Source organism: Asparagus officinalis, chromosome 6 (assembly GCF_001876935.1).
Source record: "Asparagus officinalis chromosome 6, Aspof.V1, whole genome shotgun sequence".
In the NCBI taxonomy this organism is placed as follows: Eukaryota; Viridiplantae; Streptophyta; class Magnoliopsida; order Asparagales; family Asparagaceae; genus Asparagus; species Asparagus officinalis.
This window is the reverse complement of record NC_033799.1, coordinates 74,435,587-74,448,916: the sequence shown is the minus strand read 5'-3', so window position 1 is coordinate 74,448,916 and position 13,330 is coordinate 74,435,587.

The following is a 13,330-nucleotide window of genomic DNA, read 5'->3' as shown; positions in this document are numbered from 1 at the left end:
CTGGAGGCAACAATCTTCAACAAATTAAAGATTTTCGGATCTTGGATACTCGGCTTATTAACCAAAGTATTTTGGTTCAAACAACTCTTTTTACCAGAGTTTGTCACTCACTCTGAGGTACAACACTCGCGTAGAGTTCTTGAGTAATTCAATTATACAAGTCATTTGTTCCAGCAAGTTTAGACGTTCAGATCGTTAACGAGAAGCAAACTCGACGCGAGCATTCGAGGGAGGTATCTTATCGTCACTGTGAAGAATCCATAATTAAACAAATGAGAGAATCAAATTCATTCTCTTCTCTTTTGTAATCAGGAATCCAAATTGTAATTCGAGAGTCAAGAGAGTTGTAAACATTCTTTTTCTAAGCAGTTAGAGAGAATAAAAATCAAATATAATTCTTTCCTATTTTCTTGTTACAAATTTTCCACCAAACAGAGAAAGATCTTATTTCTTTTGAGAAGAGATTACAAGAGATTGAAACTACACACCCCTAACCATGGTGGAATATACATCTCTCTTTTTTTCTTGTTTCTTGTTGTTAAACCCATGGATTGATATAATATATATAGAGATTGATTTTGCTCAATCCTATTAGAACTCTAACTTGAATCCTAATTGGATTTCCCAATTCAATTAATTCCTTCAATACAATCCTAATTAGGAAGTATAACTAATACTAATTAGAGTCCAAACCCAATCCTGCTTCACAACTAATTTGAGTCATCACAAACTCCACATAAACATCATAACATTGTTTATTGTTTTGTTCATGAATGGTTCAGAATATTCTAATGATTCCTATCTTGGGACTATTAGAGATAGAGCAAGTCTAGTGGTTTGTACAAGTATTCTTTTTCACTAATTATGACTTTCTAGATACGTCATACTATGTAATTATTTAGATCAAATAGGATTATCGAACACAACCTTATAAGTGAGGTTCAACAAATTAGAATTCATTTATCAATATATTTTTATCTTCAGTTTGAATTGATTTCCATAATTCTTTTAGTTTCTTTGATAGGTGAAATTGCGATGGTTCTTCAAAACCAAATACTTAGAATTAATAAGAATTGATAAAATTGTTAGAAATTAAATCAAATGAAAATGGGGAAAATGTTTAGTTTGATCTCTAAAAAAGGGGGGAAATGTTTAGTTTAATCTACTACAGATACCCTTTTTTTCTGCAATTGCTCAATTCTAGTCATTCAGATCAGTTGAGTTATTAATCATGTTGAAATGAATCTAGATTGATGAAGATATAGTCAATGAGGTATGAAAGGATGACTAACATGTTTAGTTTCTCAAATTTTCCAGAGATCTTGACAGAAGTCGTCACTACATTTACTATCTCCACTTTTTTCGCTCTTGTTCTCTCTATGTAAAAACAAGTGTTGGTGATTTGAAACAATCAAATCAAACTCTTACCTTTCTGAACCTTGTTAGAAATTTGAGCAAGAAAGAAATTCACCACAAATCAAAGATAAAAACTTGCAAAAATAAGAACAAGGAGACACATGAATTTAACGAGGTTCGGCAATGTGCCTACGTCCTCAGGAGCCACACCATACAATCTTTTTGATTAATTAAAGAAGGAATACAAGTACTCAAACAAAGGGTCTAATCTCACTAAGATTCCCTCTCTCTCTTTTTCTTCTCTTTCTGATGGTTTTTGATGGTCTGATAACCCTAAAAAATATTTGGGTATTTATATCAATCTGAATCAAAACAGAATCCTAAACAGTTTAGAAAACTATCAGCACGACTCGCGGTCAACCGTTGAACCAGTAGCGGTCGACCGGATAAACGACAGAAACCCAAACTACGCCGACAGGGTCTTCGCGGTCGATCAGACCTTCTGTCGCGGTCGACCAGAAAAAGTCCAGAGACTTTTTTCTATCTCGTGCACGTTCGCGGTCGACCGCCGAGACCACCGTGGTCGACCGCACTGCAGTTTTCATGTTTCTTTCGTTTTACTTCATCTTCTTGATTCCAGCTTCGGCTTCAGATTTCGGTCTACACTTAAACTAACAATAAGAACTTGATCAGCCACGTCTTTTTGCAGCTACAATTTGACCATGTTACATTCGTTGCTTTGTTTTGTCCTTCTTTCAACATTTTCATGATGACTTCGCGTCTAATGCATTATGGCTGTATTGTTCGCGGGAAAAATTGCTTTCTTCGTTGAATTCATTATTCTCTCGAGTAATTGTTTTTCGATTACAAAAGATCCAGTCTTTTTATAAGATCCGGTTATAACGAAATCAAAGAAAAAAATAAAAAAAGATTATAACTTTCCTGAACAAATCGCAATATCCTGTTTTGCGGTCTCTTGCTTGTGTGGGTTCTTCGCCTGCGCCGGGGTTAATCCGTGGACCACCGCGCGATCTAGATCCGATCGGATCTACACGGTATGACGGGTATTATTTCGCAAAGGAAATAATAGCCGGGGGGGATTAGTTCACCAAGGAAATAATCGCCCGAAGTAATCGAAATCGACCAAGCAAAATCGATACTCTTCTCGGGATCAAAAACCAAGTTTTGATCCGGAGGGTAGCCGTGTAGATCTCAGATCCGATCCCTCTTGAACTCCTACCTTATTTGACGTGGATGATCGCCGAGCACCGGATCTGAAAATTTGTAAGTCTTCAAGCTTCAAAAACTCTGAGGTTCAGATCTGAATCCAGCAGAGCTTCGCCTCCAAAAAATCCAACCTCTTGAACAATGAACCCTCTACCCTATTTATAGGCAATCAGATCTGTGCCTTGGCCCATGTGGCCGAGGCAGAGGTGCTCGTGGCGAGCACCAGTGTGGCCTCGGCCACCGAGCCACCAGTGGTGGCTGGCCATGGCCGAGCAACCCCTAGGTGACTCGGTGACCACCCTAGTTGGGCTCGGCTTTGGCCGAGCCACCTAGGTGGCTTGGCTTTGGCCGAGCCACCTGGGAGTGGCTCGGTTTTGACCGAGCCCTCCAGGTGTTTGTCGTTTTGCCGTCTTCCGGTTTCGCTGTTGATTTGGACTCTGATTTGTTGATCTGAATCCTGATTTGGCAGTAAATCTGCTTCGGTGTTCGAGTTTGAGTTCGGATCCGATCTTGATTTGATCTTGACTCGTTCGAGTCCGTTCCCGATCTTGATTGATGTGGTGGACTCTACGGTTGGATGATTCGTTGATTCATCGACCCGTTAGCTTGATTAGGCACGCGATTGGAAGTATTCCGTTGTTTGCGTGCGATTCGTTAACCTCGTCACCTCGTTAATCCGCTTCATCACGTCTCACTTGGCTTTGATATTATGGTCTAACGAACATGCTTGGATTCATCGCCCGATGGTTCGTTGGTTTATTGAATCATCGTGTCGAGCTGTGTTAAGGGATCTATATGCAGTTTTATACGCCTACAGATACCCCCTCCAAAGTATTTCTGCCTCATTTTTTATAGAAGAGTCTGGAATACTTTGGATATGATTGTCTCAACCTTCAATCGGTTGTGACGGGATGTTTGGCATGGCTTCTATTCTTGATTCCTTCAATCCTCCAGGCTATTCGGTGCTTTGTCGAATGTCTGCAAGGGTTCCGGTGCTGCATTTATTATCTGACCGTTGTCGGAATTTTGAACTTAAAGCTAATTCCTGATTTTCTGATCTTTAGCTCGTGTTTGTTGTTTCAACATAGAACTGACCATCGATTGTTGGCGTTGAGTCTTCATTTGTAATGTGTTGTCTGGCGTTAGAGCTTCCTTGTGACGTGTTGTCCGGCGTTCGAGCTTCATTGTGACGCGTTGTCCGGCGTTCGACACAGTTTATATTCGTACGTCTGCTGGAGTATACACAGTTTTAGGCTCTTAAGGTATTGGAGCGTGGCAGATATTCGAGTCACGAGACCAATCTACGGAATTGATGCGTCAATGACTCGTATTTATAGAATTTTTGGCAAATTCTCAGCCCTCAACGTGTTTGATAAGCCTTTACCGACTGCCGTTTGAGTCGGGCTAGCATACGGATTGTCTAAATCCGTTCTGCATGTAACGTTAAGCTAAAAGAGTTAACCCTTTTAGTGCTACGATATTGAATACATAGACTTTGTCTTTCTCCTGTGAAAAGACTAAACAGCGATGTGTATGAGACGTTGACTTAGGATTTTTGGCAAATCCTCAGCCCTCACTGTGAAAAGACTAAACAGCGATGTGTATGAGACGTTGACTTAGGATTTTTGGCAAATCCTCAGCCCTCAACGGATTTGACGTGCTCTTACCGATTACCATTTGAATCGGGCTTACATGCGGATTGTTTTAGTCCGTTCCACATGTGACGTTGTGCTAAGAGAGTGAATTCTCTGAGACTTTGTGCTATGATGTTGAATACATAGACTTTACCATTTGTTACGGGAATAGGCTACCCAGCAACGCGTGTTAGGCGTTGACTTTAAGATTTTTGGCTAACCCCCAGCCTTCAATGGATTTGATTAGCCTTTACCGACTACCGTTTGAGTCGGGCTAGCATGCGGATTGTCTAAATCCGTTCCGCATGTAACGTTGTGCTAACAGAATGAACTCCCTTAGACTCTTTGCTACGACTTTGAATACGTAGACTTCGTCATTGTTACGGGAATGGGCTACCCGGCAACGTGTATTAGACGCTGACTTATCCTTACTTAGGTTTTAGGATAAGATACCCCAGAATCGAACTCTGGTGTCTTTTTCTACGGAGAAAGACTAAACCGGCGGCGCGTGTTAGGCGTCGGCATATCCTTTCTTAGGATTCAGGATGAAATTCCCCATGCGTGTAAGGCATGGATTTTAGTGTTATTAATAACAACCTGTCACAATGTTGAATATATGAACGGGTGTTCGTGTTCTTTTTAACGGTTAAGAACTAACCGGCAGCGCGGGTTAGGCGCAGACTTATCCCTGCTTAGGTTTCAGGATAGAATACCCCAGAATCGAACTCTGGTATCTTCTTCTATGGAGAAAGACTAAACCGGCAGCGCGTGTTAGGTGCAGACTTATCCCTGCTTAGGATTCGGGATAAACTTCTTAGGATGAATCCTAAATTCTTGGAAAAGGATTGGTGTAGGAAAGGAAGAATTTTATATTCTATTCCCCGAACAAGGAAGGAAGAATTTTATATTCTATTCCTTGATTCTGGAAAGGAAGAATTTTATATTCTATTTTCAGTGCAAGAAAGAAACTAGAAGTGGGATCTCCACTCCGAGAATCCGGAAGATCTAAATAAGCTTACCTTTTATAGGATTGGTTATCTAGATGAGTTTTTCGTTTATCGAAATGACATTTCAACTTTGATTATAACCATGAAGAGGTTTAACCAAAGAGAAAAGAAGGGAGTTCTTCCGTTTATCGAAATGAGACTCTGAACTAAAGGTAGACCTCTTGTTCGTGGAGAGAATCAAGAGGGGAATTTGTTGGTGGTTTAGACCAGAAAGACATTTTTGGTGGACTCACTGTCAATTGAAATTGATCCGTGAGGGATTTTGGTGGTGAAAATAATTTCGGGTTATCCTCTAGAATATTAAGTGTAATATTCTTAAAGGAACTTCCCGGTAAATGGGTTATCCTGAGTGTACTAAGGATAGTATTTTTTCAGGGACTTCCCATTTATTGGCATTAATTGCCTAACGTCCTCTGGAGAAATTAGGCGATAAGCGCCATTTGAGTAGACTGTGTCTATCACAAACGGTCCTTCCCATTTGGGTTCAAATTTACCTTTCTTCTTGAAGTTGAGGATTATCGGTCGGCGAGCAGCGAGGACCAGATCTCCTTCCTTGAAGCTTTTTTGTCGGACTCTTTTGTTAAAAGACCTAGATATTCTGGCTTGATAAAACTCAATGTGTTGTTGAGCTTCCAAGCGCCTTTCATCCAACATTTCGAGTTCTTCGAGACGTTTCTGATGTTGTTCTTCTGTCGTCATCTCCGTTGCGAGAGCGATCCGAAGGGATGAGATTTGGATTTCCAATGGCAGCACAGCTTCACATCCATATACCAATGAATATGGGGTAGCTCCTGTAGGTGTGCGTATAGTGGTACGATAAGCCCAGAGTGTTTCACCGAGTTTATCATCCCAGTCTCGTTTATTGGTCTTTACGAGCTTTGACAGGATTTTGATGATCGTCTTGTTAAAAGCCTCAGCTAATCCATTCGAAGCGGGATAATAAGCTGTTGACGAAACATCTTGAATCTTGAACTTGTCACAAAACCTAATGAAAGCGTTGCTTATGAACTGCGGACCGTTATCATGAATGATCCGTCTTGGCACGCCGTGTCGGTATATGACATGATGCTTGATGAAATTGATGACGTTGTTCATCTTCACTTCTTTAAGCGGAATTGCTTCAGCCCACTTTGAAAAGTAATCCGTGATTGCGAGAATAAATCGATCGCCTTTGACTGAAGGGGGAAAAATAGGACCGACAATGTCCATACCCCATGTTTCGAACGGCCAAGACGTGGTTGACGTGTGTAAACGCTCTGGTGGTTGATGCATATAATTTACATGTACTTGACAGGCATGACATTCTCGGACGTATTTGATTGCATCATGAACCATTGTCGGCCAAAAATATCTCATTCTCCTGATACGATCATACAGCTTGGGACCGGGCTGATGCGCACCGCATTCTCCTTCGTGTGCTTCCTTAAGAACTTCTTCTGCTTCTTTGTTCGAAAGGCATCGGAGTAACAAACCATCGTACCCCCGACGGTATAATGTATGGGTCTCAGTATTATAGAAGAACCTTGGTGCTCTTCGACGGATTGATTCCCTTTCTTTTGCATCCTCTGGCAAAATACCATATTGGACGTATTCAATGATAGGAAAACGCCAATCTCGGGACTCAGACCCAATTTGAGTTGAGTTTACCTCCTTGGCGTTTATGTTTCTATCATCTTCCTCTTCGATATCCATACTGTATAGGGGTATGCAGAGTTGATGCGATCTCACTGTGACTAACAGTTCAGTTTCGGGAGGCTGCGCAAGTGATACGCTAGTGTTGCCAGTGCATCCGCATAAGCATTCTGGAGACGAGGGATGTATTCAATAAAGAATTCTTCTAAAGAATCTGCCAATTTGATGGCCTCCTGGTGGTACGGGATCAGGTCTTGGTTCCTAACTTCATACTCCCCACGGACTTGGTTGACTATCAATTGAGAATCCCCAAAAGCTCCGAGATATTCAACCCCCAGCTCCTTGATAAAACTAAGTCCAATGAGAAGCGCGTTGTACTCGGCTACGTTATTGGAACAAGGACCAGTCAGTGAATAAGCCTGAGGCATTACATGCTTCCCCGGGGAAACTAAGACAACTCCAACTCCGGAGGAGACTTTAGAACATCCAGGGGTCATTGCCACATTAGCTGCTCTTGAAGCACCATCGAAGTATAATTGCTATACTTGTTGATGCGACGTGGTGTTAACCTCGTGGGTTTCATCCGGCAAGTCATCATATACTTCTGCCGTATCTGTCGTCGAGTTTGCCGCCAAAAGATCACAAATCGCTTGTCCTTTGACCGACTTCTGCTGTTTGAAGTGCAAATCATACTGGGACATGAGAAGTGCCCACTTCGCTAAACACCAATTCATCGAACCTGGTTGAGTCATAAATATCCGTACTGGATTAACGTAAGAAATAACGTAAATCGTCTGTCCGACCAAGTAATGCCGCATCTTTTACATTGCGAATACCAATGCGAGACATTCTTTCTCAATCATCGGATATCGAGATTCGGCGCCTACCAAGGTCCGACTTAGGTAATAGACTGCCTGTTCGTGACCATTATCATCGTCTTGTGCAAGTAAAGCACTTATCGAGTGGTTCATCGCCTTGATGTAAATCAAGAACGGTTTACCTGATTTTGGTGCGACGAGATCAGGAGGATTCGTCAGATATGTCTTGATATCTTCGAGTGCTTTTTGGCAAGCGTCGTCCCAAATAAATGACACACCTTTCTTGTTTAGCTTAGAGAATGGTTGGCATTTCCCAGAAAGATTTGAGATGAACCGCCGGATGTAAGCTAAACGCCCTTGCAATCCTCTGAGTTCTCTTAGATTTTTCGGGGGTTGCAATTCATGTATCGCCTTCACCTTGTCAGGATCGATATGTATACCTTTAGTGGTGACGACGAATCCAAGGAATTTTCCGCTAGACATTCCAAGGAAGGATTTAGTGGGGTTCATCTTCAATTGATGACTCCGCATGAGATCGAACATTGTCTTCAAGTCCTTGATGTGATCTTCTTTGTTGCGGCTTTTTATAACCAAATCGTCAACGTAGCACTCGACTGTTTTCCTGAGGTGCTCTTGGAAAATCTTAGTCATTGCTCGTTGGTATGTGGCGCCTGCATTCTTTAGACCGAAAGGTATCACCGTGTAGCAGAAGACACCGAGAGGCGTTCTGAACGCTGTATGCTTCGCATCATCCGGATGCATCTTGATTTGGTTATATCCTGAAAAGCCATCCATAAAAGACATTCTCTCAAATCCGCACGTATTGTCGATGATGACGTCCGTGATTGGGAGAGGAAAGTCGTCTTTTGTACATGCCACATTCAGGTCCCTGAAATCGATGCAAATCCTGATTTTACCATTCTTCGTCATGACAGGAACAATATTGGCTAACCAGTCTGGATGTTGCTCCTCTCGGATAAATCCTAAGTCGATCAATTTCTTAACCTCTACCTCAATGGCTTCCATAATCTGCGGACGAAACCGTCTTTGCTGTTGTTTGACAGGTTTGGCATCCGACTTGATATCGAGGCGGTGCATTGCCACGTTGGGGTCAAGCCCTGGCATGTCCTCGTAGTTCCAAGCGAAGACGTCAATGTATTCCCTGATGAGAGCAATTAATTCCTCCTTCTCATTTGGGGGAAGACTATCGCTGATGAATATAGGTTTTGGGTTGGCCTCGTCGCCCATGTTAATTTGGACTATTTTATCTTCAGTGGGGGGTTCCCTCTGTTCAAACCTATCACCGTACTGCAGGTTCAGGTGATGAACCCATGGGTCTTCCCACGTTGGCATTTGATCGTCGTCCTCCATTGTAGATGGATCAGCTGTAGTCATGTTCGACAGTAGGGCTTTGAATACTTCCCCCAGACTTGTATCGGAATCCCATTCCGAGGAATCTGCCGAGTACCCATCTTTGTATTGCCTAGATGATTGGTTATTGATTAACCAGCAACATTCATCTTCTGAAGAAGAGACATATCCTAATCCCCGTCTGAATTTATAATAATCATCCGGTTTCCCTTTTGGTACATATGCCGCTTTGGCTGGAATACGGGAACCTCGATCGAAGTATAAACCTTCTCCGAGTGTGAAATCATATCCCTGTTTTTCCATGAGCTTGCGCGCTTCCGGACTATATTTAGATAAATGTCGACCAGGTTTGTCATCATTCTCATCTTCCCTTAAGAAATGATCAGGTAATGGAAAACTCTCTCCTTTACCGTAAATCACTTCTTTTTCACCTCCTATTTTGGCAGGAACGATCAGGGTTGTTCTGAAAGAATGCTGGAGGTGTTTCTTTGTTATATAAGACGATCGGAGTGGCGTATATAAATCAGGATTATCATACAATCCCTTTATCACATCATCAAGAGACAGTGAGTACTCTAAATCATCATTTATTTCATTATTAGCAAGTTGCCAGTTACAACTGCCATCTGACGATTGTTCATCGTCAAGATTGATTAGAAAGGGTACAATGTCATTTAAAACAAAACCTCCATTGTAATCGAATCCGGCTTCGGTATCAGCTTCTTCTCCGCTGTCCGTGCCCTGGACCGATGGTTCAGTATCGGATTCATTACCATAAAGGAGAGAATCAGTAAAATAATTCTCAAATCCTTTGAATGGTTGTTTATCCGCGACCATCGTCCTGACCTTACCATCAGTGTCGACATATTTCAAATACTGATGAAGAGTGGAGGGAACTATAACGTTACTATGGATCCAAGGTCGACCCAGTAGTAAGTTATATGATGTCTCGGCATCAATCACGTAACATGTGACATCCGTCTTTAAATCACCCATTTGACATTTTATCCGGATCTTACCCAAAGGTCTTGACCCGCTGGTATTGAATCCGTAGATAACAGTGCCTGTGGATGCCAATTTACTGACTGGAATGCCTACTCACAGCAGAACCCGGATCCACTTAGATTCGGTTGACTTCGCTGGAGCCAATGTACCCGATGAAATATAGGGGTCGATCATGATTCGAATTCTTCGTCTGCATATCCTCTTTGGTGAAGGTAATGCAGGGAAGGTTTTTAGCCGCTATATTGCAGTGTTGAATTAACGGTTCTGGCTCTTCAGGTACCGGCTTGATCCGAGTAAGGAATGCTTCTGAATTGGCCAAGGCTTCTTGCAAGACTTCCCTGGTTTCTTTAGACAACCGCAGCAACTCATACAGTGTTATCCACGCTGGAATGTTAGCTAGTTGAGCTATAATATCGAAGATGCACGGAGTGTTCAAGCTCTCCGGTCTATCTCTTCCAATCGGACGATTGAAACGAGACTGCTTCGGATTCTGAACCTCCTGGGGCCTCTTTTCTTTCTGTTTATCACTCGGCTGTCGTCGAACCTCTTCAACCGGTTTAGGAGCAGCAATCACCCCTAGTTCCGTTAGAGTTTTGGCTGGTCCCCGTTTAGTCACCCCCTGCTCAGCTAACTGATCACTAGGCGATGGATAGTTGAAGTGGTATTGATTTCCGCTTCTTGTGGCAAAAACCTCTTGTTCTTCTTCGGAAAGCGGGAAGGTAGGAGCTTCATCACCGTCCTCTTCAAAGATTGCGGAAGTAGCATTGCAGGACTTGCCTTTACCCTTTTTGGTTGAGGAAGTCGTCCATTGATCGTCCTCAATAAGATCAGGGTGGACCCAGAGGATTTCGCCATTTGGGGCTGTGTATGGCACAAGTCCTTTTTGGCGCTATCCGTATGGGTCGTCGTTCACCGTCTTCATTCCTACCTTGGTGATACGTTTCGGCTCAAACCATGTTGTGGGTACTGATCCAAAGCTGATTGACACTGCATTTGCTCCTACATTCTTGGACGGCTTCGGGGTTATGACGCACACATCAATTAACTCCTGGATTTTATCCTTGAGGTGGTAGCATGATCTTGTAGGGTGATGGACCGCTCTATCCGTCACTTTGCTAGCCCCTTCTTGATCCACGATCGACGACAGCTGGATTTTGTTATTTTCCAATAGGTACTTAAAGATGCCGGGAACTTCGTCATCTTTGAAGGAGTACACTTTAGGAATTCTTGGCTCCGAAGATTTCTGCTTCTGAGGCTGTTGTTGCCGCTACGGCTGTTGCTGAGGTTGCAATTGGAAAGTTTGATTAGCATCAACTGCATTAGCATGTGCCTTACCTTTCCCCCGTGGGTTGAAATTCTGTGTTGGGGCATTCATCGTCTGCTAGCCTCTCTCCGCCTTCTTCCTTCTGAGGAATCGCTCGGCTTGCTCTCCTCGGACCTTCAAATCCTTCCATGTTTTGGACGGTGCTGTCTCCATTGCTTCCAACACGTCCAATACGAGGTTGTTGTGGCAAGTCTGGAGAATGAATTCCTCAGTGATCGGGTCCCGACAGTTCATCGCCTTGTTCCGGAACCTTTTGACGAAAGTATCAACTAACTCCCCGTCTTTCTGTTTCTCGTCGAGCAACGACCCGATGGATATCTCGATGTCGTCATCGAAGAAGTTGGTGAGGAATTTAGTCTCCATGTCGTCCTAGCTATTCATGCTACCTGGCTTAAGGCGGCGATACCAACCGAAGGCGGCTCCACGAAGAGTGTCAACGAAGGACCGTACCATCAGAGGCTCATTACCAGAGATAACCCCTAGGTGTGATTTGAAGTAAATCACATGCTGAGTGGGTGAACTCTTCCCATCAAACGGCGTGAAGTTAATTAAATTTAACTTCGCCGGATACGGGATCGATTCCCATTCTCTCGGGTATGGACAAGGAATGCCTGTCTTCTTTATCTCTTAAGCGGAAATCAATGTATTGATTTTGCTTTCGAGATTTTTGATCTTCAAACTTTCATCTGTATTTTCATTGGCATTCTCGTTACCACACCCTGTATTGACGGGAGGATTATTGGCATTGTGAGCTTCATCCGCATGCGTGTCCTCATCTTCCTGATTAACCTGGTTACGACGGCTTGGCTCGCCTTGCCGGTTTGTCAGTGCTTGGATTTGTTGGTCATGCATTTCTCTCATATTTTGCATGGCCATCTGCATTTCAAACTTGAAGCTCTCCTATTGTTTGGCCATGGCTTCTTCGAGCATCTTGGCCACTTGTTCCGCGCTTATCATAAGTGATTCGCGGGGTTGTCCTTCGCTGGACATTGTATTATCTGATGTGACTACAAAGCCGGCATCCGATTCTTCATCTTCCGAAGGTGGTCTTGTCCGAATCCTACCATAAGTCGCCCGTATGATAGCTCCAGACTGCAGACGGGTTACACGCCGGGGTGCTTCCGGAATCGACTCGGGATTGTCCCGTGTAGATGTCCCTTTGCTAGTCATATTAGTGGTGACCCTCGGAAATTCTCCATCTTCAACTACCGTTCTTCTTTGTCGGAAACGCCTAGGCCTTGGTTTTGGCGCTTCTGTACTGAGCCTTTCGAAAACTAAAATTCTTTCGGGGACTGTATTGGTGCATTTGCACTCAGACAATACTGCCCGAATGAGTTTGGAACAGGGGCACTGAGTTTCCGGTTTTCGAGGACTCCTTTTTCTGGTTTTACTCGTACCCCCAACATGATAGTACAACTCGTCGGTTTGCAAGTCGGAGTAACCTATCGTGTGTTGGCACGATTTCTCAGGTATAATGCTATCATCATCAGATGATAATGTTTCCTTCCGAGGGTGAACTACCTTCTTTGGGCTGTCAAGAGTCACGCGTCTCGAAACACGCCTTAGTGGGCGTGAGTTTTCGGCGGGCTCTTGGACTTCAATGCGCAAACTGGTGCGCGTAGTTGCCATGAACTCCTTGTCATGTTGAGGGTGACGGCGACCCCCAGCATGTTGAGTCGTTCGGGGCTTCTTCATCGGGCCCAAACGTTCTTGAACTGGAGCTTTGGGAAGTGGACCGAGGCGCTCCAAAAATGACCTCCTTCTTCGGGACGGTCCTGCGGGATCTCCCGGAGCAGCTGTAGGTATCATCGGCGATTTAGGTTGGTTCGCCGGCGGTTGAACTTTTGCCGAAGGCTGCAATGGTTGCTCCTTAAGACTTCGGCCTCCATACTTGGCGGATTGGTGACGGCTTCTTGGCCACTTCCTTCTGCAGTCTTCTACGGGCTTCTTGGACTT